The sequence below is a fragment of the Dasypus novemcinctus genome, chromosome 7, assembly GCF_030445035.2.
Source record: "Dasypus novemcinctus isolate mDasNov1 chromosome 7, mDasNov1.1.hap2, whole genome shotgun sequence".
NCBI classification, from domain to species: Eukaryota; Metazoa; Chordata; class Mammalia; order Cingulata; family Dasypodidae; genus Dasypus; species Dasypus novemcinctus.
Window position 1 is genome coordinate 136257606 of NC_080679.1, and position 27163 is coordinate 136284768.

At 50.1% G+C, this 27163-nt stretch overlaps 1 long non-coding RNA gene across 1 annotated transcript in view; it reads right to left on the minus strand.

Moving 5' to 3' along the window:
- Positions 1–13661: 13661 nt before the first annotated feature.
- Positions 13662–27163, minus strand: part of LOC139439283 (uncharacterized) — a 39773-nt gene continuing 26271 nt past the window's right edge. The window contains exon 3 of the long non-coding RNA XR_011649164.1: positions 13662–14141. This is a non-coding gene — a long non-coding RNA (uncharacterized lncRNA). The remainder of the gene's footprint in view (positions 14142–27163) is intronic.

Sequence of the window (27163 nt, forward strand, 5' to 3'; positions counted from 1 at the left end):
AAAATCAACACAGCCTTCTTTAAGGAACTAGAAAAACTAACTATGAAATTTATTTGGAAAGGAAAGAGGCCCCAAATAGCCAAAGACATGTTGAAAAAGAAAAACAAAATTGGAGAAATCACACTACCTGACTTCAAAACATATTACAAAGCTACAGTAGTGAAAACAGCATGGTATTGGCATAAGGAGAGACACACAGACAAATGGAATCGAATTGAAAGTTCTGATACAACTGAGCAGAGTCTAAGAGACAGATAAAGTAGATACAACCCCAGGTATTCGTTCCTTTGAGGGCTAAAGAGACCCACGGGTTTTATGGTCATGGCAGATGGGGTTTACTGCCATGGCAGATGGCCCTTCTTTGGAGCCGGTGTTTCTGTGTGATGGAGCTGGACTCAGATGGGATCTCTTTGCACAAGACTTTCATGCTATTTACTGGAATTGTAGTTGGTGTTGGGGTTTAAGATATATTTAGGGGATTTGAATTTCTGGACTGACAATATGATAGCCAGGCCCTGAGCCCCAACAGACTTCAGCTCCTACAATCTGATTTATTGGACTCATCTCACTCAGCTAAGAAGGAGTTGAAGAAGGACAACCACCACACCATGGAGTCTAGAGGGCCTACAACTGAAAGCAAGAGGATTGCATCCAGTATCCATGTGGAATCTGAGCCTCCTCTTGACATAGAGGTGCAACGGACACAACCAATCCAAGGTCCACAGAGAAAAGGTGGCATTGGAGTGGGAAAAGTGGACATGGTGGCTGATGGGTATGGGGAATGGCAGGAAGAGATGAGAGGTGGAGGTGCCTTTGGGACTTAGAGTTGCCCTGGATGGTGCTTCAGGGGCAATCACCGGACATTGTAAATCCTCCCAGGGCCCACTGGATGGAATGTGGGAGAGTATGGGCCATGATGTAGACCATTGACCATGGGGTGCAGAGATTCCCAGAGATGTACTTACTTACCAGGCGCAATGGATGAGTCATGATGATGGGAGTGAGGGTTGCTGGGGGGGGGGGGGAGTGGTGGGGTAGGGGTGGTAGGGTTGAATGGGACCTCATATTTTTTTAATGTAATATTTTTACAAAATCTATTAAAAAAAAGAAAGAAAGTTCTGATATAGAACCTCATATATATAGCCATATAATATTCGATAAAGCCACCAAACCCTCTCAACTGGGAGAGAATGGCCTATTCAACAAATGGTGCCTGGAGAACTGGATATCCATATGTAGAAGAAATCGGGGGGTAGAGGAAGGATGTAAGCTGACATTTACATGGGTGAAATCTATGATAAGCTGGAGGTAAGTATGTGTACAAGGAAGGGATAAAATGGGGGCATAGGGTTACCTTTGGGTGGGGCTTTTCAGTTTTGAGGGGGGCTAGGGATGGGCAGATGGGATATATTGCCCAAGAAATTGGGGGGAGGGTGGGGCAACATATGAGCATAGGAGATTGTCAGGTGTTGGTTGACAGTATAATGCTGAGAAAAACTTTTTAAAATATAATTAGGAAAGTTACCTGTTTAAGATACTCAAAAGGGATAATCTGATGCAGGACAGACTCCTAGGGAATATCTGAATGCTCATTTTGCCAGAGTGGGTTATACCATTGGGTAGAGACCCACATAATGAGAGTGAAGGTAGACCCTCAACCTGGGGAGGACTAATGCCATCAAATAGAGGGAACTGTAACTCTCAAGAGAAAGGGTGGCTCCCAGGGCATTAGGCAGTTGAGCAAGTCAAGCCCTCAACACTGTTGCAAATATCTCTGAACATGTTTCCTCAAGAAATGAAGATTGACTGTCACTGTGGGCCCCAAGGGGATGGGGAAATAGATATTGAATAGATGGAACCAAAGTAACTGTGAGGGCAAAAGAAGTGTTTCACAAGAGTACACAAGGATGGATATAAAACATGTAATATTACACCAAAAACATATAGGGGACGACAGACTAATAATGTAAACCATAATGTAAAATATAAGATAACTTAAAAATTTAGAAAACTGTATAGCCTAAAGGATAAACCACAAGGTAAACACAAATGTTTTCTTGTTCGAAAGCTATTGTCTCAATATCTGTACTTCAGTTTCAGTAAATATGATATGAATAAGTTAAAAGATTATCGCTGTGGAAGGGAAAAGGTTTTATAATGGATATGTGGGAGTACTGTATATTGTATATATGAATTACTGTGATCTATGGCTCTTGTGAAGAGAAGCTCAATAATTAGAAAAAAAGAAAAGAAAAAGATAGGATGTAGAGTTTTTCCATATCAATATGTATTCTATATCTAACCTTTAAACTCATCGCTATATTCCATTTTACTATTAAGGGAACCTGGCATTATATTGGGCTTCACTTTTCAGGAAGTTTTGGATCACAGAGTGGTTCAACAAAGGCAGCGGAGGAATACTGGTATGGGATGTTATTGACAGGGGACATATGGTTGACAGGGAGTTATACAGGGCATGTGTCCAGGGTGCATGGAAATGTTTGGATATACTCATAGTGGAAACAATTAAAAACAAAAGCTGGGGGGATACTGGATTCCTGGCTGGGGGGGGGGGGCTCTGTCGTGGTCCCTAGAGGAGCAGTGGCAGTCCCCTGGGTGCAATGGCAAGGACCAGAAAGGAATGCGCATCCAACAGTGAGCCCCTGATACTAATGACTATGCTTGTGAGCCTATACACCTGAAATAAGAACAAGGCCTAGAGCAGCACGGTGCCTAGGAGTTCCCTCCTGACAGCCTCCGTGTTACTCAAAAGTGGCCAGTCTCGAATCGAAACTCAGCATGTAAATGCACTGCCTTCCCCCCAGCGTGGGACATGACACCGGGGGATGAGCCTCCCTGGCACTGAGGGATCACTACCAAGTACCAGCTGATGACATAACTAGAAAAGACCTTGAATTAAAGGTTCAACGTGGACCAGCAGAATATCCCTGTCTACATATAATAACAGCAGTTAAAAATGCTGTTTGACCTAAAGTAAGGGGGAAATGGAAAGGACAAATGAGTGTATATGGCTGTGAGTCTCTAAAAAAGAGTCTGGAGGTTGTCAGAAGGATTGCCCTTATGCACACCTGAGCAGAGTCTCAGAGACAGATAAAGTAGATACAACCCCAGGTATTGGTTCTCTTGAGGGCTAAAGAGACCCACAGGTTCTATGGTCATGGCAGATGGAGTTCACTGCCATGTCAGTTGGCCCTTCTTTGGAGTTGGTGTTTCTGTGTGATAGAGCTGGACTCAGATGTGATCTCTTTTCACAAGCCCTTCATGCTACTTTACTGGAATTATAGTTGATGCTGGGGTTTAAGATATATCTAGTGGATTTAAATCTCTGGACTGACAATATGATAGCCAGGCCCTGAGCCTCAACAGACTTCAGCTCCTACACTCTGATTTATTGGACTTACCCCACTCAGCTAACATGGAATTGAAGAATGTCAACCACCATACCATGGAGCCTAGAGTGCCTACAATTGAAAGCAGGAGGACTGCATCCAGTATCCATGTGGAATCTAAGCCCCCTCTTGACATAGATGTGGAATGGACACAAACAAGCCAAGGTCCACAGGAAGGAGGAATACAGTAAGGATTAGAGTGGACTTACTGATATTCTATTCATGAACTATTGTGGTTAATAATCAAGGAAATGTGGCATTGGTGTGGAAAAAGCAGCCATGGTGGCTGCTGGGTGGGGAGAATGGGAGGAAGAGATGAGATGTGGAGACATTATCGGGACTTGGAGTTGCCTGGGTGGTGCTGCAGGGACAATTGCCGGACATTGTATGTCCTCCCATGGCCCTCTGGATGGAACGTGGGAGAGTGTGGGCTATGGTGTGGACCACAGGCCATGGGGTGCAGCGATGCCCAGAGATGTACTCACCAGACGCAGTGGATGTGTCATGATGATGGGGGAGAGTGTTACTGTGGGGGGAGTGGTGGGGTGGGGGCGGTGGGGGTGAATGGGGACCTCATATTTTTTGAATGTAATATTTTTTAAATGAATAAATAAAATAAAATAAAATAAAATAAAATAAAATAAAATAAAATAAAATGAAAAGTTAACTACAGATTTGCCATATGACCCAACAATTCCACTGCTGGGTATATACCCAGAAGAACTGAAAACAAGGGCACGTAGCAACATATGCACACCAATGTTCATAGCAGCATTATTCACTATTGCCAAAAGTTGGAATCAACCCAAATGCCCATCAACAGATGAATTGATAAATAAAATATGGTGTATACATACAATGGAATCTACTCAGCTGTAAGAAGGAATACAGTACAAACATAGGTGATAATACGGATGAATCTTGAGGCCCTTATATTGAGTGAAGCAAGCCGAGCATTGAAGGACAAATGCTTCATGACCTCAGTGATATGAAACAAGCAAACCAAGCAGTCTCAGAGAACTAGAGATTGGAAGATAGGCTTAAAGGAATTGGGGGGGGGGGGGGGAGGAGAGGAAGGTTGTGAGCTAATGCCTATGGGTGAACTTTATGATAAGCTAGAGGTAAGTATTGGTACAGCAATAGGATAAGATGTGGATATAAGGACACCTTTGGAATGGGGCTTTGCAGGCTAGGGTTGGGAGGATGGATCAGATGGCCCAAGGAATTGGGGGGAGGGAAAGTGGGAACATTTGAATATGGGAGACTGTCACGTACATGGTAGAAACTATAATGTTGAGAAAACTCTTTAGAAAATATAATAAAGAAGGATTATATATTTAAGGTGCTGGGGGGGGGCACCTGGTAAAGCAGCAGGCTTCTAGGGAGTGTGTGAGTGCTCATTTTGCCATAGTCTGTTATATCATTGGGTGGAGACCCAAACAATGAGTGTGAATGTGCACCCACATCCTGGGGAGACCTGATGTTCTCATACTAAGGGAATTTGGTCTCTCGAGAGAATCGGGGGCTCCCAATCATTTAGGACAGTCTAGTATGTCAGGCCCTCAGCATTGTTGCAAGTATCTGTAAATCTGGTCCTTCAAATAGTGAAGATTGATTGCCACTGTGGGCCCTGAAGGGAAGGGGAGAGAGGTATAGAGTAGATGGAAGCAAGGCAACTGGGGGCAATGGAAGTGTTCCACAAGATCATGTAATGATGGATATAGGACATGTTAACTTACACCAAAAGTGTATAAAAATCTATAAGCTAAAATTTAAAACATAAGGAAACTAAAAATTTTTAAATGTGTACAGTCTAAGATATAAACCATAGTGTAAACCAAAATGGAACCATGTTTGAAAGCTATGTTTCAAAATCTGTACATCAGCTGCAGCAAATATAACATTAACATGTTTAAAGATCATTGCTGGGTAAAGGGGAAAAGGGTCTGATGTTGGATATATGGGAGTCCCCTATATAGTATATGTGAATTACTGTGATCTAAAACTTCTTTGAAGATAAAACTAAAAATTAGGAGAAAAAAAGAAGAAAAGATGTAGACACTTAGGAAATGAAAGAAAGTGCCTTGCCACTGTACATACAGGGCAACACCTATTACAGTGATGAAAGGCAAAATGTTAAAAACAAAGCTTTATACTATTTTTCATTTTTTAATACCCTATTTATTTTTACTTTATTTTAGTATTTCTAAATTAGTATGTATTCTATTTCTAAACCATCACTGTATTTCAAATTTCCTATTAACTGAATTTTAGCAATATATTAGGCTTCATTATTGAAGAAGTTTTGGAGGTAGCAGGGGAGGAATATTGGTGTGGGGTGTTATTGAATGGGGGGGGGCACATGGGTGGGAGGGAATTCTCCAGGGCATGTATATAAGGGACATAAAAATGTTCTGATATATGTTGTATATTTTCATAGTAGTTACCATTACAAAGGCCAATGAGGGAGTGCTGAGTTCCTACCCAGGGGAGCTTTGTCACATTCCCCAATGGAACAGCAATAATCCCCCAAGTGCAATGGCAAAGAACAACAAGGAAGGATGGTCCAATAATGAACCCTTGATACCAATGACTATGCTTATGAGCCTGTGTGCCTGGAATATAAACTAGGCCTAGAGCTGCAAGGTGCCTAAGAGTTACCTCTTGAGAGCCTCCATGTTGCTCAAATATGGCCACTCTCTAAGCCAAACTCAGCATGTAAATGCACTACCTTCCCACCAGCATGGGACATGACTTCCGAGGATGAACCTCCCTGGCGCCAAGGGATTACTACTAATCACTAGCTGGTGATGCAACTAGAAAGAGACCTTGAATAAAATGGTCAACTCAGACCAGCAGAATATCTCAGCCTACATGTAGGGTCATGTGTTAAAAACTGCTCCTTGACCTTGAATAAAAGGGGAAAATGGCAAAGACAAAAGAGTTTATATGGCTAAGAGTCTTCAAAAAAGAGTCAGGAAGTCATCAGAGGGGTCATGCTTACACATGCCTCAGCAGGACCCCAGAAAAAGACAAAGTAGATACAACCTAGGTACTGGTTTTCCTGAAGGCTATGGAGACCCACAGAGTATATGGTCATGGCAGATGGATTTTGAGTTCTGTGCCATGTCAGAGGTCCCTACTTTGGAATTTGTGCTCCTGAGTGTGATGGAACTGGACTCAGATGTGACCTTTCTACATATACATCTTCTGATATACATCTTCTGTCACTTTTACTGAACCTGTGTTTGGCACTAGGGATGGTATATACTCAGGGGACTTGAATCTCTGGACTGCCCATGTGACAGCTGGCCCTGAGCCGCAGCAGAGTTGCAACTCCTACTCTCTGGTTCATTGGACTTACCCAGGTCAGCTAACAGGGAGATGAAGATGGTCAACCACACCTGGGAATCAAGAGTGCCTACAACTGCAAGCAGAAGAATTGCGTCTATCATCCATGTAGAATCTAAGGAATCTAAGCTCCATCTTGATCTAGAGGTGGAGTGGCCATCACCATCCCAGGGTCCACAGGATGGAGGAATAAAATATGGATTAGAGTGGACTTACTGATATTCTACTATGGAACCATTGTGACTAGTAATGGAAGAAATTGTAGTATTGATGTGGAGAAAGTGGCCACAGGAGCTGCTGAGGGCAGGGAAAGGGAAGAAGAAATGTGATGTGAGGGCATTCTTGGGACTTGGAGTTGTCCTAAATGATATTGCACGGTCAGATGCTGAACTTTATATCCTGCCATAACCCACTGAATGTCCTGAGGGAGAGTGTGAACTACAGGGTAAACTATTATCCATGTGGTGCAGCAGTGCTCCAAAATGTGTCCACCTTGTGTGATGAGTGTGCCACAATGATGGGGGAGGTTGTTGGTCTGGGAGGAGTGTGGTGGGGAGGTGGGGGGTATACAGGAAACTCTTATGTTTTTTATTGTAACATTTTTGAGATGTATATATCTTCAAAAAAATACAATTTACAAAAATGTTGGGGGTGGGAGGTGTGGAGTGGGTTATATGGGAACCTCTTATGTTTTTTAATGTAACTTCTTTGTGATCTATTAACTTTAATTTAAAAATTAAATTAAAAAAATAAAAATAAAAAAGACCAGTGTATGCAGGTTACATATGGAGATTAAAACCACAAGAGAGAACTAAAAGAAATGAACATGCCTGTCCCTGAGCCGAGATTGGGCTATGTGGAAAGTGCCTGCTGTTTTTCACTGTAAGTCTTAGTGACTCTAAATTATGAAATGTATAACTTTGATGAAAATAAAATTAAAAGCAAATTTTAATTAAATAATCAGTAAAAAAGAATTCAAGTACTGTAGTACCCACAAGCCCCAATTTTTTTAGTTTTTTAAAATTTTGATTCTTAATTAATATAATCCATGTAAATGGTTTTAAAAGTTAAGAACATTCAAAGTTTATAATAGCATTTTCGCATTAGGGCAGCTTAGGGAATTAAGTTCTTTACCCCTAGAATTCCTAAGGTGTGCAGAGAATTTCAACCAAGTTCAGTTAGTTGGAGAAATTAGAAGATATCTTGATACTCACAGGAAAAATATCAGTGGGAAACTGATGGGATTATCTAAAATGTCATAGCAAAACCACAGCAATTAAGAAAGCAGCTGGGGCAAGTTCAGATGGTGGGTGGTGGTAAGGGTAGCACAACATTGTGAATGTAATTAATCCCACTGAATAGTATGCGTGGGAGTGTTTGGGATGGGAAAGTCTATGTTGTAGGTATATTTTCCACAATTTAAAGAGAAAAAAAGAAAAAGCACCTAAATAGATAATGCAATACATCACCCTTGGTGGGATCTAATAATAAAGGAGAAAAGACCCAAAAGACATTATTGGGACATGATTGGAATATAAACTATAAGCTTTATATCAATGTTAAACTCCTTGAACTTGATAACTGCACCTATGGAGGTTACATAAGTGAATATACTGGTTCTTAGGAAATGTACATGGAAGTATTATGCATCAGGAAGCATGATATATACCAACTACTCCTACATGTTCAGAAAATAGATGATGATAGATAGATGGATAGAGAGATGATAGATAGATAGATGACAGATAATAGATGCATAGATAGATGAGAGGTGATAGGTGGATAGATAGATAGATAGATAGATAGATAGATAGATAGATAGATAGATAGATAGATAGATAGATAGATAATACATAAATGATGGCAGATATGTCAAACTTTTAAAGCTGTTTGATCTGGTATGTGGGGCAGAGGTTTTTTTAGAGTTCTCTGTATGGGTTTTATATTATTTTTACAACTATCCTGTAAACTTGAAATTATTTGAAAACAAATTTTTAAGGAAAAAAATCCAATAACCCCTTTGTAGTTGTCTGTTAACCCTTGATTCCTATTAAGTATAGATTTTGAAAGATTAAAAAAGAAGAAAAGGAACGACAGTCTCTGGGCTCCTTTGGCCGGAAGAGGTGAGACCTCTGCGTATGTGTAATTCGCACGTCAACACTGGCCGTGGCTGGGCAGGTGTGGCCACTGCCAGGCAGCAGGGTGGCATCTTCTGGGCCTGGTGAAGTCATGCCTTCCCTGCAGGACGTCTATGGGACGATGGCTCCAGATTACAGAACATCCCTGAGATGACAGGAATAATTCTTGCATGGTATTTTCCATTTGAAACACACTTCATAACTTAATCGGTCTGCGAGATAGAAGTCGGAGTTGGGTTCCCCGTGACTCTGCCTCCACAGGCTAGCATCACCCGTGTGTGCACACCCTAGCGCTCACACACACACAGGACTCGCGAGTGAGCAGCACAGCCGTGCATAGGGCAGATGAAGGTGTCAATCCCTTTTCAGACTCTGATCTCCCTTTACATTCGGCAGGAAAAGAACTTGGAATCTTTGCGTCTAGTGTGACAGCATCTCTCCATCTTTCATCAGGACCAGTTTGCTCAGAGTCTCAGAAGACTGGGAAGATCCAGGAAAGGAGCTGTCCTTGGGGGACGCAAAGGGGGAGAGGATTGCCAGAAGGGGGCCAGGTAGAAGGAGTATTATTTGATAATTCCAGAAAAGAAAGTTTTGACCAAGGGGACATGCCAGTCAAAGCTAAAAAGGAAGGCAAGCTGGAACACCAAGAGAAATCAGAAAGCGTTTCCAGGAAGGAGCAAATTTCAGCTTTACAGGATGTGGGCAGCAAAGGCCAAGAGAACAGCCCAATGGTAGAAAGTGTAGAAAAGGGAGCTGCATGGTTTGAAACCAAGGTACAGAAGGATGGTGACAGCAGACAGCGCTATTTTTCTGCAAATCTTTCTGCTTCTCCTTTCCCACCTCTTTCCATATCACTCACCTTTAATCTACTTCCCCTGGAAAACAGATGGTCAGCCAGTCAAGCAACATGGGAACCTACTTCGGTCTGGCTTTGCCCTGTCTGCTGTCAGATTTGATGGGAAGAGGCAGTTTTCCGAGCCGAACACGTAACATTCCGTGGCAGTGTGTGTTGAAGATAGAACTCCCCTCTCTTTCAATCTTGTTCCCATGCATCTTCTTTACCAGTCCTACATACTCCAAGCCAGTGATTCTCACCCTGCTGCTCGCATCAGAACCACCTGGAGGGGTTGTTAAAATACAGCACAGTGACATTCCCGGAGGATTAGAATGGTGACGCTGATGACACTGGGGCAGTTACCACATTTTGGAAACCCCATACTCTTCATATTCTTTCTCAAGCATTCAGCAAGTTCTCCAAAGCCTTTAAGCATGTTTGATCCCTGGGCGGCCCTGGAGGAGTTCTTTAATCATTCTGAGCCTCAGTTTCCTTCTCCGTAATATGGCAGGAACAATATTCCTCACTTCATAGGGTTGTTGTGAAGATTGAATGAGCATATTAATATATGTAAAGATTTACGACAGTCCCTGATGTAAAAGCGTGATATTTCAAGTGACACTCCCATTCCAAGACACACAGCATTAGGCATTCATTGTTGTATTCATGGTGTCTAGTGGGAACCCCACTAATTTTCTCACAAAAAAAAAATGGATCTGGAGTGATTGTTTTTGTCAACAGCCCAGTTGGACATTTCAATTTAGACTCCAGCTGGACACCTCTCTCCACAGGTAAGTTAACCTGGCCTCTTTGCCCCATAACCTACCTTCCAAATGTTACTTTAGCATCCACTCTACTGCTCGTTGCAAATGACTTTACCCATTCCAAGGCCAGCAGTTTTCACTGGACGGTTCTCCTTCATTCAGTATCTCAGCCTCACATGGGTTGGGGGAACTCAGAGACTAGCCCTGTCAGTCCATCTGAATTTAAAGTAGAAACAATCATTTGATTCTGTAGCAGAGCTCTGTGTCCCAAAATAAAGCATAAGCTCTTCGGAGACTACGTTGCTTTCTTTAAACTCCTGTGCCTGGCCCAGAAGTGTGAAATGGCAGGAACCTAAGTTGGAGGACAGCTGTGCCTGAGTGAATTTGCTTATGAGATGAGATGCTCTGGCCAAGCAGACAGCGGTGCATCAGGGAGAGAGAGCATCTGAGGCCGTGATGGCCGTGGTTGGACAGTGGAGGCTGCCACGTGCTGGCTGAGCTGTGGTGGACATGCCCCCTGAGCTCTGGGACTCAGTTCTCACAGTACTAGGGGAAGGCACGGCATCAACCTCACAGGCCTGCTACCAAGACAAGAGAAATGCAGGCTGTGAGTGCCTGGCACAGAGCAGGCATGGCATGCACTCGAAGGGCGCCTCTTTTGATTCCCACCCCGTCCAACATCTGCTGGTCTCTGGCCTGGCTCCATAAATGGGACCGCCCAGGGCCATCTCTAACCCCAGCACATAGTAGGGACTCAGGAAGCCAGGGCAGAGCTGGCAAGGAAGCTAAAGAGCAGCCAGGTCTACAAGTAGGGGCCCCTGTTCTTGGAGCACTGCCGGGGGAGTGGGATCCCACCGGGAGGGAGCCCCTCACTCTCACGTGATTCGCCATCCACATCAGCATGTTGACAACTACAGAATAGTGTCTGTTCTCCCAGCCAGTTGTACATTGATCATCTAGTGATTTGTTCCAGTGTCTTTGCACTTCTCCTGGCACGGTGACAGATAAGCGGTTCTAGGGTCATCTTGCTAAGGGAGGGGGGGACCGTGAGCATGGGGTTTCTCGAGGGCCTCTGGAGAGACCTGCAAGTCGGTGCAGACTTCCAGTGCTCCTAGCCCTGGACTGCGAGAGAGTCCTTCGGCAAGTCTGCTCTGATCCTCTCAGGCAGCGGTGCTCGAGGGGGTCCCCAGCCAGCAGCTCTACCTAGGCCTGGGAGTTTGCTAGAAATGCCAGTTCTCAGACCGCACCCCAGGTACGCTGAGTCAGAAAGCTGGGCATGGGGGCCAAGCTTTCCAGATGATTCTGACGCTTGCTAAACTCTGAAGGCCACTGCTCTTGGGATACCAGGAAGATGGAAGGAAACTGTCACCCCCACAGTGAAGGTGAGGAGACTCACAGCTGGAATATGCATGGCTGGGGAGCATGTGTAGCTCTGCTTCCCATGGACAAGGTCCTGGGTTCAATCTCCTTAAAAAAAATAGAATATGCATGGCTTATTACAGGTAACTCATTCGTGTATTCCTTTATGTATTTCTTTATTAATTCAGGGAACACTAATTGATTGCCTACTTTGTGCTTGCAAGGGGTAGGAACATGAGGAGAGATGGAAAAAGAGAGTTAGAACCTGCAGATGCAGTCATCAGTACTCTAGTGGCATGGTCAAGGCATGCTGGCCAGCTGGGCCCAGCACACGACGGTGCACACACCTGAGATCCAGCCTCCTGGGCCCTGGAGCCACGGAGGGAGCCAGACTTCCAGAGAACCGCTCACGCGCACGCCCAGGCACGAGCTGGGCCCAGAGCTGGGAGCTCGCCCGGCTGAGAGCGGCACCGCGGCAGGCGGGCGGTCCTGTCGCCAGCATCCAAACGGCCAGCTCTGGGTGTGAAGCCTGAATAACCACTGGCAAGGGGGTGGGAGACAAAGGGAGCTCCTGCAAGGGCCGAGCTCAAGCTCAGCAGGGCTAGGGCCCCGGAGATGCGCATGTGACTGAGAGCGGAGAGGAGGGGCGGCAGGTGACCCTGGGCCTGCAGGGCCTCCCTAGCTAGGCACACGTTACCGAACCCCAGGAGCTCTACGGAGTTCAGAGCTAAACTTTCAAAAACTCAGTCTGGGGAGCAGGTGGGAACTGCAGGGCAGAGACCAAAAGGGGGGTGGACAGTGCAGGGGAAGATCTGAGGAAGGAGTGCAAGGAGCAGAGGAGAGGAGGGAAGAGGGAGGGTAGGAGGGAAGAGGGAGAGGGAAGAGCAGGGAGCAGAGGGGAGGAGGGCAGTGCAAGGAGCAGAGGGGAGGAGGGCAGAGCAGGTCGAGACAGGGAGGGCGATGAAGGGGAGGAGGGAAGAGGGAAGAGCAGGAAACAGGAAGAGGGAAGAGGGAGGGGGGAAGAAGGAGGAGGGAAGGGGGAGGAGGGAAGAGCAGGGAGCAGAGGGGAGGAGGGAAGAGGGAAGAGCAAGGAGCAGAGGGAAGGAGGGCTGTGCAAGGAGCAGAGAGGAGGAGGGAAGAGCAGGTAGAGACGGAGGAGGGCAGAGGGGAGGAGAGGGAAGGAAGGCAGACTATGGCACAGAGAGGAGGAGGGAAGAGCAGGGAGAGATGGGAGGAGGGCAGTGCAGGGAGAGATGGCAGGGGGCACACAAAGAGGAGGGGCCGGGGGAGGAGGGCACGCAGGGAGCAGACTGGAGGGGGGCAGGGAAACGAGCAGTTACGTGAAGGCCGTGCGGGAAGGCACAGCTGCCGTTTCTCGCTGAAGCAGACTCGGGCCGTTAGGACGAGGGTGGTGGCAGTGGTGGTGGGAGAGCAGAGACAAGACTGGCCAGGCCTTTGTGCAGGAAGCTCCAGGAGGCTTGGCAGTCATGTGGGGATGGGTGGCCTTGAAGAAGGCACCCTGCTCCTGCTGGGCGAGTAGCGCAAGGCTGGCACTTCCAGGAGCCTAGCCCGGAGGGCAGACAGGGTGCTCCGAGACGGGCAGGGAGGGATTTAACGAGACGCCCTGGTGGTCTTGGGCTTCCAAGGTAGCAGCTAGATCTGGGCCTGGCAAGGGGCCTGGGCGCAGGTGAGAGGAAGACGTCCGCTCTGGGGTCTCTGGTCTCCGCAGTCAACTGCTCTGGTGGGCATGGTCGGGGGTGGGCACTGGTGGGAGCAGAATGTGGTGACTCTGAGGGCAGGGTCAGTCTTAGCTTCCTAGGGATGCTGTAACAAAGTGCCACCAACGGGTGGGCGGAAACAACAGAAACTCACCCTCTCATTTCTGGAGGCACAAGTCTAAGACGGGGGTGCTGGCAGAGCCGTGCTCCCTCTGAGGCTCTAGGGCAGAGTCTCCTTGCCTCGCCCGGCTCTGCTGCTCCTGGAAATCTCAGCCTCCCTTGCTTGGGGCGGAAACGCTCGTCTCTGCCTCCACTGTCACACAGCCGCCTCCGTGTGTGGGTCTGTGTGTCCTCTTCTTTTATGGACGGCTCTCATCGCATCAGTCGCATCTTAACCAATTACCTCTGCAAAGACCCCATTTCCAAGCAGGTGAGGTTCGGAGGTTCTGGGGGGAAGTGGATTTTGCGGTGCCCTGGCCAGCGCAGTTCAGCATCCCTCCTCATGGCGCTGGGCTCTGAGGACAGGACTTCTCAGCCGGCCTCCCCTTTGGGTCGGTTGGTGTTGCCTGTGTAATACAGGAGAGACGGCGCCATGAGGGTAGGAAGAGTGAGGTTGGAGAGTCAAGAGTGAGAGCCAGGTGGCCACGGAAGAGCCAAGTGGAAGGCTGGTCTCTCAGACGAGGGCGTGTGCCCTGCTATCACAGAGGGAGGAAAAGCAGCACGGCCACGGATGCAAGTGGGCAGCGGGCTGGGAGGAGGAAGCTGACGGGCACCACCGCAACGGCCCTCACTCTCCCTGGGAAGCGGGCAGGCTCCTGGACAGAGAGCTCCACGCGGGGGTCCGGGGTCAGCCCTTCTTGGTTCAGGGGGCCCTGGGGGCAGCCGATGGCCCCTCTGGCCTCGTCTTCCTTTCCTGCCAGAGAGGGGCCATCACAAAGCTTGCCTGGCTGCTGTTCAGTCGGCACCAGGCCTGGGGGCCGCCGACCACTGCAGGGCGCCCTGAGTCGTGGCTGGGGAGAGCGCCAGTCCTCAGGATCCTGTGTCAGACCCCCGGGCCATCCCCCAGACCCTCGCAGGTGTGTGCCCCAAGCCACGCGCCACGCGAAAACCTCCGCTGGATTGCCCCGAGCCACGCGCCACGCGAAAACCTCCACTGGATTGCCCTTTTCTTGCCCCAGTCCACAGCCCCTTAACAGTGAATCACAGCGGTGCTCATCACCCTCAGCTCTAAGCGCTCTTCCTTTTTAAAGCATCGTTGGATTTTCAAGCCTCGGGAATCAGCCGAGCCAGTCCCCCCTGGGGGGGCTTAAATGCACCCGGCTTCCCCGGGTCCCTGAGCCGGCAGGTGAGGCAGCTGCCTTGGCCGCATGACGGCGCCACCGGCCCTTCTCCTTCACCTGCTTGGCTGTCCCTGGGTTTGCAGGCAGAGAAAAATGCAACTAAGACTCCAGGAACCGCTAAATCCCAAAGAAAGTGCCCTTCCGAGCACCACGCTCGGCTCTTGGGCAGAGGCACTTCTGTTTCAGGGGTCTGAACCTAGTTGCTTCGAAAACCTGCCTCGACCCGTTTTCTGAGGCTGAACTCTAATCAAGTCTGCACATCTAAAACTATATAAATTAAGACACTCATTAGGGCCCTAGAAGCTACAGGCTCTGTACAAAAGAGCCCCATTTAAATGTAAATTTTGACATTCAGCCCAAGACTAGGGAAGAAATAGCTTCCCCACCTAAACACAGGGCAGGAGAATGAGGATTAAATATTAATTCTTCTGGAAGGAAGACTTTTTAATCATGTTTACTTTTAGACCAGCATGATTCTGGATCTGTTTTCCCTGCGTGGAGAATATTGGATTTTTAATTACCTGAAGCTCAGAGGTGGCGCCCAGGCCCCTCCAGCCTGGCCTCTTCGCCCAGATAGTATGATGAAGTGTAATTCTGTTAGAAGTGCTGCTCTGAGCGCTGTTAATTGACAGAGGTTCTGGAGAAGCTGGAGATAATCAAGCAGAAATGAAAACATGGGGTTCTGGCAGAAAATGAAAAGAGAAGCCTGCTCTGTATAATGAATCACGCTGGTGATAAAGCTTCTGCTCTTTGTGATACTGGTGGAAAAGCTAATATCCCTCCTTCCTGCATTCCTGCTCTGCTGAAACAGCCCAGGGGGAAACGTGGTCCTGTCAAATGTCCACAGGCGCCGCGGTTTCCTGCTCTGGGGCACGGCAGGTCGAACCTCGCGCCCCCTCAACAGACACGTCCACGCCTTGGTGGCGTCCAGGTGGACGTGTGAGCAGGACCTCGGCAGATGTGTTGTCAGGGGGGATGTGGCTCCCCTGTGGACAGGATCTCCCAGGCCCTACTTAGGAGGAGCCCATGCAGATCAGGGCAGGCCTCCGTCCCCGTGGCTGGGACCTTTAGAGAAAGCCACGGGCGGAAACAGAGGCACCACCACGTGGCAGACGCAGGCAGGCAGCACAGGAGCCGAGGATGGTGGCCAGCCCGCCCCGAGCACCTGGCCTCAAGAGACAGCGCAGCCTTGCTGACGCCTCGCCTGGGGCCTTCTGGCCTCGGAAAGCATGAGCCAATAAATCCCCGGCATTCACGCCACCTGCTCTGGGGCATTTGCCGCGGAAGCTCTGGCGAACCAAGGCAGAGACTTTGAGAGCAGACAGCCTGGTTCCAACCCCCACCCGCAGCCCTGGGCCCCTCTTAAGCTGCGAAACATTCAGTGAGCCATTTAACATCTGCAGAGTGGGGTGGGACACCCTCCTGGAGGAGGCTGTCAGCGTTCCCTGTGGTGGCCTCACCCCATGCACCTGAGAAACCTTCCCCAGCTCCCCGCCACCTGGACCCCCATGGCAGAGCGCACAAGCTGGGCCGTTGCTGGCTGCTCAGTGGACCCGAGAACACTGCCCAGCTTCCCAAACTCAGCGCCCCCGCCTATGAATCAGGGGGACCAAGGTCTCCCTTCAGAGCTGGGCAAGGACACAGCGGCCACCAGAACCTGCCAGGAGCCTCCCGTCCCCTTCCTTCCTTCCTTCTCCTTGAGAAGGACCATGCTCCTGTGTTCCCTTGTTCATGTGGACTGTACAAAGAAAAGAAGGACACCCAAACGAGAAAGAACAAAGCCTGTTTATTCAGAGCTTGCCACAGCGAAGGAGCCAGTGCCATCACTTGCGTTTGGCAGAGGCTCAGAGGCAGGCACAGAAGTGGAAAGCTTCGTAGTGGAAGGAAGGGAAGGCTTCAGTATGTCTGACTGAAGGCTGTTGGCACAGGAAGCTGGAGGCAGGCTGATTCGAGGTGGGACATCCACGTGACTCATTAGGGGAGTATATTCAGCTTTCTCCAGCTGATCCTAAGTTGGAAGTGAGGAGAGGAATCAGGGATGCTATCAGTTATTGATCAAGTCCGGCTGTTTGGGGTTGATTGATACAGGGGTTGTAGTTTGACATCCTGAGATGTTTGCAATAGACAATGGCCTACTTCCTGGGCACATCCTTGCTGGTTGACAGCCAGACTTCCCTGGTCTGGTTACTGCTGATAGTGGTCCAGAGCTTCCTGGTCATCGTCCATCTGTATGTGCAGTCTCTCAGCACGATATGTGCCATCACGTTCTACGTATGGACAGGAAATTGGAAATCACAGAACAGGCTTCTGCTCTCAAAGGTGTTAATTTCTCCTGAGAACGCAAGCTTCTACATACCCCAGATGAACAGAGGGAAGGCAACTGTGTAGAAGGAGGAGAGAAGGCAGCCAGCCCAGGATGTCCGCTGGGCTCCAGAGAGTCTGTGAGCATTTTAGTTTCCTGGGCTACTCAAGCGAAAACCATGCAATGGGTTAACTTAAACAAAGAGAACTTATTAGCTATCACTTTTGAGGCTGAGAACAAGTGCAAATCAAGGCACGTGAAGGTGGTGCTTTCTTCCCAGGACAGGTTGTGGGACAAGCTGCAGGGGCTCCTTGGTCCTTAGCTCGCCATGAGGCAATGCAACATGGCCGCCTCTCCTGGCTTCTCGCTTCTCTTCTGGGTTCTATTAATTTCAGTTTCTTGAATCTTGTGGCTTTCTCTCTGTGTCTGAGTTTCCTTCTTTTACGAAGGACTCCAATAGTCAGCTTAAGACCCATTGTGATTGAAGGGAGCACACCTTAGCTGAAGTCACCTCATCCAAAAGTCCACTTACAGTGGGTCCACGCCCAGAGGAGTGGATTGACTTTAAGAGCATGTGCTTCTGGGGTACGTACAGCTCCAAACCACTTCAGTGGGCACTAAACATGTTCAGGTGGACTAAACATCAGTGCTCTGGATAGATCCAGCAAGCCTGCTGCTGGGCCCAAAGACCTGGATGCCAATTCCTTCAGCACCTCTTCCACCTCATCTATCCCCCAACACACACACCCAAACAAGGCTGACACCAATGTGTCCTCACCCCACCCCAGAACATCTTCTCATCCTTTAAGGTCTTCATGGAGCCCTGCCCTTGCATCCAAGCTTGCTAGAATGACTGTCACCTTCATTGTTTCCATATTTCTTTTTTTTTTTTTAAGGATTTATTTTTATTTATTTAATTCCCCTCCCCTCCCCCGGTTGTCTGTTTTCTGTGTCTTTGCTGCGTCTTGTTTCTTTGTCCACTTCTGTTGTCGTCAGCGGCACGGAAAGTGTGCGTGGTCCCATTCCTCGGCAGGCTGCTCTTTCTTTTCACGCTGGGCGGCTCTCCTCACGGGCGCACTCCTTGCACGTGGGGCTCCCCCACGCGGGGGACACCCCTGTGTGGCACAGCACTCCTTGCGCGCATCAGCACTGCGCATGGCCAGCTCCACACGGGTCAAGGAGGCCCGGGGTTTGAACCGCGGACCTCCCATGTGGTAGACGGATGCCCTAACCACTGGGCCAAAGTCCATTTCCCTGTTTCCATATTTCTATCCTTTCATTCATGGTGTAGCATGCTGTCCATTCATTCCTGAGCATTACGGTATGCAGCCTGGCACCAGTGCTTGGCTTAAACCAGCCCCAAACCACTCTAAATTACTGCAATCTAAGGAAAAGAAATGTGTTTGCCTATCCAAACACATCTGCACAGCTTCAGAAGTGTACCTAGCCTCCCTACCAGATAGCCCCTACCCCACCCCAAGCCCTTACACTGTAGAAATTCTGGAGCTACCCCAGGGCTATAGGATGAATGAGACCACATTTTGCATTCAAGAACCTCATAGTGCAGATGAAAGCAGGATGGCCAAGAGTCAAGCACCCAATAGGGTCTTGGAGGCAAAGGGGACAGGTGGCCCTGCTCTGAGACTTGGGAAACAGGTGGGCTTCCCATGCAGTCAATGGGCTCAATTCAACCAGAAAAATTATGTGGCCCAGAACACAAGACCCTACACTCCCTAAGACCAGAGCTTAGGGAAAGATGGACTGGAGAGATGGGTAGGGACCAAGATTTGGAAGGGCCTGCCTCCCAGGGGGAAGAGCTTACACTTTACCAGGGCATCTTTAACCCAGGGCATGAGGAGGTCAGCTTGAATCTTAGAAGGAGAAGACTCACTACAGTGCAGAAGCCAGACTCCCGCAGACCCAGTGGGGCGGGGAGGCCCCTTAGAGGGGATGCTGCTGCAGAAGTTTCAGGAAGACAGAGATCCAAAAGTAGATGGTAGAAGGGAGGGAATGTGGGCATGTGAGCGATATCTAGCTCCTTGACCATTAAATGGAAGCAGATGTTAACAAAGTCTGGGGTAGAAGATGCTGTGAAAAGGAAGGGGAGGGAGAGGACAGAGGGGGAATTCACCTGCAGTGCAAGCTGCACACACTGGGCTGAAGCGACCAGGCTTCTCCAGGCGATAGACGAGAACCAGAAGGAACCAACGGCTGGAGGCAGCTGCTGACCCCCCCGGCCCCGGGCCCCCACAGCTGAGCAGCCAGCTCCATGCCCACCCCAGCGTGTGCCGTGCTGAGATGATGGCCCTGGCCTCTGCCACTGGGTGCGCAGAGACGGGGCCAGCAGAAAGACGAGCAGGTTGCAGGCTGCGGGGAAGAGTCCCGGCTGGCAACGGGGAACGTTGTTAATTCCCAGATCTCTGTCTTTTAATGTGAAGACTCTCCAAAGGGCGTGCTGGGGCAGGACAACAGGTCCCACGAAGGCTTCCTTTCCACCTGTGCTACCTGGCCATCTGTTTGCCACACGCTGTTGGGGACAGGGCTCCACGCCAAACGCCCTCTCAGGGGCCTACGCTGGAGGAGGCTCCACCCTTCAGCAGCTGTATCACCTGGAGCAGGGCTTTCCCGGCTGCTTCAGAAGGCAGCAGCCAGCAGGAGGGCCGTGCGCTGACTCCTTCACACCTTGGCTCACAAGTGACAGAACTGGTCACCTGTTCCGGGCTGCCTGCCAGGGGGCTGGGAAGCGTGCAGGAGCAGAGGGAAGGCTGCGTGGGTATCCTTGCCTCTGCCATGGGTAGGCATTAGCCCTGTCCCACAGTGAGAAAGCAGAAGCCCAGGGAAGTTCAGTCCTTTGTTCCACGTCACACAGCAGGTCAGTGGCAGAGCCAGGCTGCTTGGCTCCAAAGTCCCCGCTTACAGCCAGTACACCACGTTGCCTTTCTCATCAGCCCTCTTTGATGAGAATGATTTGGGTCGTAGTTGCTATTCTCCTGACACTCGTCTAAGACCGCCCCTTGGGGAACAGAGGGATGGGGAGAGTAAGGGGAAATTTTTACTAGGGACCGAGGGGTGGACGTTGCATTAGTTTCCTGTGGCTGCCACCTACTGGGTGGCTCAGAAGAACAGAAACTCATCTTCTCCCAGATTGGGGGCTGAAAGACTGGAATCAAGGGGGTGGTGGGGCTGGGCCCCCCACCCCGAGGCTCTAGGGGAGGACCCTCCTCACCCCCCTCCGGGTGACTTGGGGCTGCCGCCCTCCAGTCTGTGCTCTGTCTTCACATCTCCTTCTTCTGTGTCTTCTCCTCATCTTTCTCTTATGAGGGCATCTGTCCTTGGATTTAGGGCCCACCTGAGCAGTTCAGGGTGACCTCCTCTCAAGGCCCTCCACTTGATCGCATCTGCACAGACACTTCTTCCAGCTAAGGTCCTAGCCACGGGCTGACAGGCTGCAGACCTGCAACTGATTTGATGAGATTTCCTTCTTACTACTGTTACTGAAACGATGTAAGGCTTTTCTGAGGTCCTGCGATGGAATGAACGTATTTGCACATAGACGGAACGTGTCTTTCTGAGGTTCAGAGGGTGGAATGTGACAGTTTGAAGCTGGGTGCGTCCCCGAAGGTCATGTCCATGTTGATCCATCCCCGTACACGGAAACCTCTGTAGGTGGGACCTTTCGGTTGCATTACTCTGATGAGAGTGCGTGGCCCTCTTACTGGGGTCCTTTATAAATGGGAGAAACGTGCAAGACATGGAAAAGCACTCTTAGAAGCAGAGAGAGACGGCCCCGAGCAAGAAGCTGAACTCAAAAGAGCACAGGAGCCGAGAGGAGGCCACTGAAGCCAGAGGCTGAAAGCATCAAGGCCCAGAGGAGAGGCAGAGACGAGCAGACACTGCCGTGTGCTGATCCCCACGCCACAGCTCAGGGAGAAAGTGAGCCTGATGAGGCCGTGATCTGGACACTTTCACAGCCTCAGAACTGTAAGCCTGCAAGTTAACAAATCCCCATGGACAGGCCAACCCACTCTCGCATCTAGCCTTGGCAGCCTTTAGCAAGCTAAGCCAGGGGTTAGGGCAGGCACTCTTTTGGGAGCCACCATTTAGCCTATGATGGCCACAGCCAAGCCAGGACTGGGGACTGGGGTGGAACCGGAGGCTTTGGAGTGACCAGAGTATGGCAGGAAGCAGGACACAGCTGGGAAGAAGAAGGACACCTAAGCACTTTAGATCTGCCCTTGTGGGTCCCCCTTGTGGGAAGAGCAGAAGTTGAGGTCCCCTCCTCCAGAGAGTGGACTCCCTGTAAGACGGCCCCTGCAGATGCACTGAGACCTTTGCACAAAAAGGCACATGCAAACAGACTCCACAGTGCAGAGCTCAGGCACCACACTCAAGCTGCAGCTCCAGCTGAGCAAGCCCCAGACGGGACAAGCAGTCTCCAGCAGAGTCCTGATACAGGTTTGCATGACTCACGTGCTGAGGTGGGGCATCTCCTGGTGTGGGATGAAGACATGATCCCTCTTTGTTCTCCTTGCCCTTGCTGAAAAGTTTGTGGTACTTGTGATGACAGAATCATGACTCTTATTATCAGCTCACTCTGCTGTGGCTGGAACTGTCAGCGGTTACCTTTGGCCCCAACAGTCCCACCCTTCTGGATGCAAGAACATTCCATGGGGAGCTTGGGAGCTCCCGAGTGTCTCCTGAGAGGTGCCCTAGCATGCCCCATCAGGACACTGATAACTCACCACGGCAATGGCCTGTCTTTCCTCATCTCTTCCTAAAACCTAATGTTCCCAAGGGCAGTGACTGATCTGTGTAGGATTTGCTCCAGTATCCCCAATGCCCAACACAGACCCTGGCATGATGGGATGCAGCGTAAAACCCAGATGGAACAGTGGGTAGAGAGAAGGAAGATATGACACAGATGGATGCAAGAAGAGCTCCCAGATGCTTGTCGCACCTGAGCTTCCCCAGGGGCAAGCTGTGGCTGATGTGCCTCAACACTGCTGAGACACACCCATCAAGCCCTGCGCGGCACCACATTGAAATGCCACCCCCTCCTTGGCAAGGGGGTTTGCCATTTTTATCCCTCTTCTCAGAGTCCTCAAGATGAGCCCTGCTCACTTCGGAAAGCGGAGGGAAGTTCCAGCAGGTACAGTCAGGAAAATAAAACCGGAGGGAAAGAACGCTGAAGGAAGCAAGCTCTACTTTGCATATTTGTAGTAAAGGAAATTGCTCCCCATGAAATTATACGGACTCCTCCTTTTATAGCCCAATGTGAGAGTGAGTTGTGAAATACCGGAAATGTCAAGATTTAATTAAAACCCAGTTCACTGCACTGAAGTTCGTTTTACAAAATACAGCAAAGATTAATGGGAGATATCAAACCAAACTGTTTGTGCACTGCCTGTTGGGTCACAATTTATGGGAACAAGAGGAAGTCATTGCCTTAGGATAAATTGACTGCTTCTCTTGCTAAAGAAAATGGAAATAATAACCCTCAGGTCAGCTCAGCCACACCAGGAGGAGGTGGCCCGCCTGGTGGGAGCGCTGGGTGCTCCGCAGTACTTGCATAAGAAACACACGGCCTTGCTCCTTTTGTTCCTCAAGAGAAGTGCGCTGGTGACTGTCCCTGCTTTCCAGGTGAGAAATAGGTTCAGAGGGATGCTGACCCAAGGCCACCCAGCCGGTGGACGGAGCGGGGTGAGCGGCAGGGACCCCCTTAAACACGGAAGCCCCAGGCCGGGGACTCCAAGCACCAGACACGTGGGCCTCAGCTCAGAGGCTGGGGTGGCTGGATATGGTCCCTCGAAAGGATGCCCAGGCCTGACCCCTGACCCCTGTGAGTGCTGCCGTACACGTACACGGCAAAAATAAAACAACAAAAAGACTTCGCAGATGTGACTGAGTTAACGACCTTGAGAAGTGGAGATTATTCCAGGTTATCTGGGTCGACCCAAGGGGGTTCGAGAGACACAAAGAGGAGGAGGAGGTGATGAGCAGATGGAGGCAGAGGGTGGAGGGTGCGCCTCTCGCCCAGGACGGCCGGGGGGCCCCAGGAGCTGCGAGAAGCTGGAGCAGCTTCCCCCGGGAGCCTCCGCTCCCCAACAGCGGCTGTTTCCAGTCGACGGGCCCGCCCGACCCCATGACAGAGGACAAACGTCTCAGAGAGGGGATTTATTGCAAGTGCATAAGCAAGGAGCTGTGGAAATATTCCCAAACTAGTTCCTAGTAAAAGTGGGAGCTAGGGTTTTTATAGGGGAAAACGAGAAAAAGAAAAGGGATAGTTGAGAAGGAAAACAAGTAAAAAATAAAAAAATAAAAGTAATAAAAAAGCCGTGCCAGGGCTCTTGTGAGGAGGGTTTGTGCCATTTCTCAGCCCTGTGTTGTCTCAAGCACATCCAACTTGTCCTTGAATTCAGCAGCTAAACAGCCAGAGTTTAGCTGCTGTTGTGCCGTGAAAGTCCTTCGTGGCTCCTTTCTCAGCCAACCACTCAAGAATGTCAAGCTCGTTGTCTCTGAGAAAAGCTACAGATTTACACCTTTCTGTTTGGTCTTGCTTTGAGACATTCTCTAATTCTTTAAGCAAAACCGAGAATGTCTGGTCTATATTCTTCAGGGAACTAAGTGCAAAGAGTAAACTTCTAAAGTTAGGTTAATAGAAAACCAGCTCAATTAGTTTTAGAATTTTCAAAGTGAAGAAATTTCAATAAGCACCTTTTCCGGCTATCACCTCCAGAGGGAGCTCAACCTGCAGACACCAAGATTTCAGATTTCTGGCCTCTGGAACTGTGAGAGAATATGTCCGTTGTTTGACTTCACTGCATTCGTGGCAGTTTGTGACAGCAGCCCCAGGAACCTAACCCGGGCAGGCTGGCAGAGGAGAGCAGGTGCCGTCGGGAAAGCTCCCTGGCGGGGGGTGAGAAGCCCACGGCTGAGCGCAGGGTCTGGGCACACAGCCTGGCCTGCTCTCCCCTTCACCCTGCCCCAGAGTCCTTCAAATCCCCTCTCTGCAAAGCTTTCCTGGTGTCCCCTGGACCCCCTTTCCTTTCCTGAACAAGGTCGCTCTGCCGTGCCTCACACAGCTTCCCTCAAGGCTGGGTCTGGGGCAGGAAGGGGCCAGCAGGCATCCCCTGCGGACCTCACAGCAAGCCTGGGGCTACGCCCTTGGGAGTATGGATATTCCTGGGGTCGGGAGAGCCACAGGGAGCAGCAGCTGGACAAGGTTTCCTCCTGACTCAGCCAGGGGGGAAAGGGGTCCACGGCGTCCCAGGCCCCAGGCTGCTGGGCATCGATCCCTCCCCAACCCATTTCACTAGTCTTTGTCTTGGCAGAAGACTGCACCTAGTTAGCAACCCAGTAAAGGCAAAGCCACAGGAGAACCCGGAGCAGCCCTGTGCACATCAACAAGCGCACACGGGCGGCAACACACGGGAAGCACTCCTGGCTGGGTCTGGGGTCCAGCCCGGGACTAGCTGCTCAGAGCCCATTCCCCACCCCAGGCCCACCTCCCGAGGGCCGTGGGAAGCCCCTTACCCAGCTGCAGGGTCTGGGGTCAGGGCACAGCACCTCCAGAGGGATGGTGGGGTGCGGGAGTTAGAAGTGTGGATGCCCGGGCTTCAGGGCTGAGTCCTGACAGAAGGTAAGAGAGCTGGCAGGGGGCACGCCCTGCACCGAGGACAGACCCACAGAGGCACCAGACCAGCCCCGGGCCCTGGGGGCCTGGTGGGCTCCAAAGCACCACACCTCTCCTCCAGCCTCTGCTGTCACATCACTAAGCGTAGATGATAGTGTGTGAAGCACCTAACTCTTCTGCTGGACCCTGACCCCCGTAAGGTGATGTCTGCTGTGTGGTCTCAGGTGATGAGGCCCTGGCCCAAGGCCCTGCCTGTTGTCAGCACTCAGCAGGTACAGCTGGAGCTCAGTGCATGCAGTAGGAGCTCAGTGCAGGTAGTAGGAGCTCAGTGCACGCAGTAGGAGCCTAGTGTATGTGGAAGGAGCTCAATGTGTGCAGGAGGCACTCAGCACATATAGTAGGAGCTCAGTCCATATAGTAGGAGCTCAGTGCATTTACCAGGAGCTCAGCATGTAGAGTAGGAGCTCAGTGCATGTAGTAGGAGCTCAGCATGTGTAGTAGGAGCTCAGTGCATGTAGTAGAAGCTCAGTGCATTTACTAGGAGCTCAGTGTGTGTAATGAGCACTCAGCACATATAGTAAGAGCTCAGTGCATAAGTAGGAGCTCAGTGCATGTACTAGGAGTTCTGTGTGTGCAGTTGGAGCTCAGTTCATTTGCTGGGCCCTCAGCACATGTAGCAGGAAATCAGTGCATGTAGCAGGAGCTCAGTTTGTGTAGTGGGAGCTCAACACATAATGGGGGCACTCAGCATGTGTATTAAGAGTTGTGTGTGTAGTGGCCACTCAGCACATGTAGTAGGAGATGAGAGCATGTAGTAGGAGCTCGATGTGTGTAGTGGGCACTCTGCACATGCAGTAAGAGCTCAGTGCATGTAGTAGGAGCTCAGTGTATATATCAGCTCAGAGTGTGTAGTAGGAGCACAGTTCATGTACTGGTCACTCACTCAGCACATGTACTAGGAGCTCAGTTTGTGTAGTGGGCACTCAGCACATGCAGTAGGAGCTCAGCACATGTACTAGGAGCTCAGTGCATGTACTAGGAGCTCAGTTTGTGCAGTGGGGGCTCAGAGCATAGGACTGAGACACAGTGCATGCAGTAGGAGCTCAGTGCATGTAGTAGGGGCTCGACTTGGTAGTAGGAGCTCAGTGCATGTCGTGGTCACTCAGCACATGTAGGTGTTCCGTGCCTGTAGTAGGGGCACAGTGCATGTGGTAGCGTAGTAGGAGCTCAGTGTGTGTAACAGGAGCTCAGTGTGCAGTGGGCACTCAGCACATGTTGTGGGCTCTCAGTGCGTGTAGCAGGAGCAGTGTCTGTGGCAGGTGCTCAGCACGTGTAGGAAGAGTTCAGGGTGTATAGCAGGAGATCAGTGCATGTAACAGGAGCTTAGTGTGTGTAACAGGAGCTCAGTGTGCAGTGGGCACTCAGCACATGTTGTGGGCTCTCAGTGCGTGTAGCAGGAGCAGTGTCTGTGGCAGGTGCTCAGCACGTGTAGGAAGAGTTCAGGGTGTATAGCAGGAGATCAGTGCATGTAACAGGAGCTTAGTGTGTGTAACAGGAGCTCAGTGTGCAGTGGGCACTCAGCACATGTTGTGGGCTCTCAGTGCGTGTAGCAGGAGCAGTGTCTGTGGCAGGTGCTCAGCACGTGTAGGAAGAGTTCAGGGTGTATAGCAGGAGATCAGTGCATGTAACAGGAGCTTAGTGTGTGTAGTGGGAGTTTAAAGCTTGGGGTGGGCACTCAGCACAAGTCCTAGAAGCTCACTGTGTGTAGTGGGCACTTACTACATGTAGCAGAAGGTCCAGGCATGGAGTGGGAGTTCTGTTTGTTTAGTAGGAGCTCAGTACATGCACTAGAAGCTCTGTTTGTGTAACGGGTCAGTGCATATGCAGAAGCACAGCGTGTGTGCTGGGCAGGAGCTCAGTGCCTGCGTTAGGAGCTCAGCACATGAGGTCGATGCTCAGCATGTATCGCAGGAGCTCTCTTCAGCTGGCAGTCACTCATTGCATGCGTAGGCAGTCAGTGCACATAGTAGGCACTCACTGTGTTCCTGCTGACTATGCCACAGGCTGCATATCCCTTGACTTATCCTCAGGGAGTCCCAGTGCCCCTGTGTGAGCCCCGTTGAGAGATCAGGAGTTACAGGGCTGGGTTCATGCCAGTAGCACCTGACTCAGAGACAACATCTCAATAGGCACACAGCCTGCCCCTCTCATGCATCTGAGCTCAGGGGCTTCAGAGAGTCCTGTCAATTCAGGTGGCATGGGTTATTCAGTGCTGCTGGACACAAGGCTGAGCTAAAACTGGAAAGGTGTGCA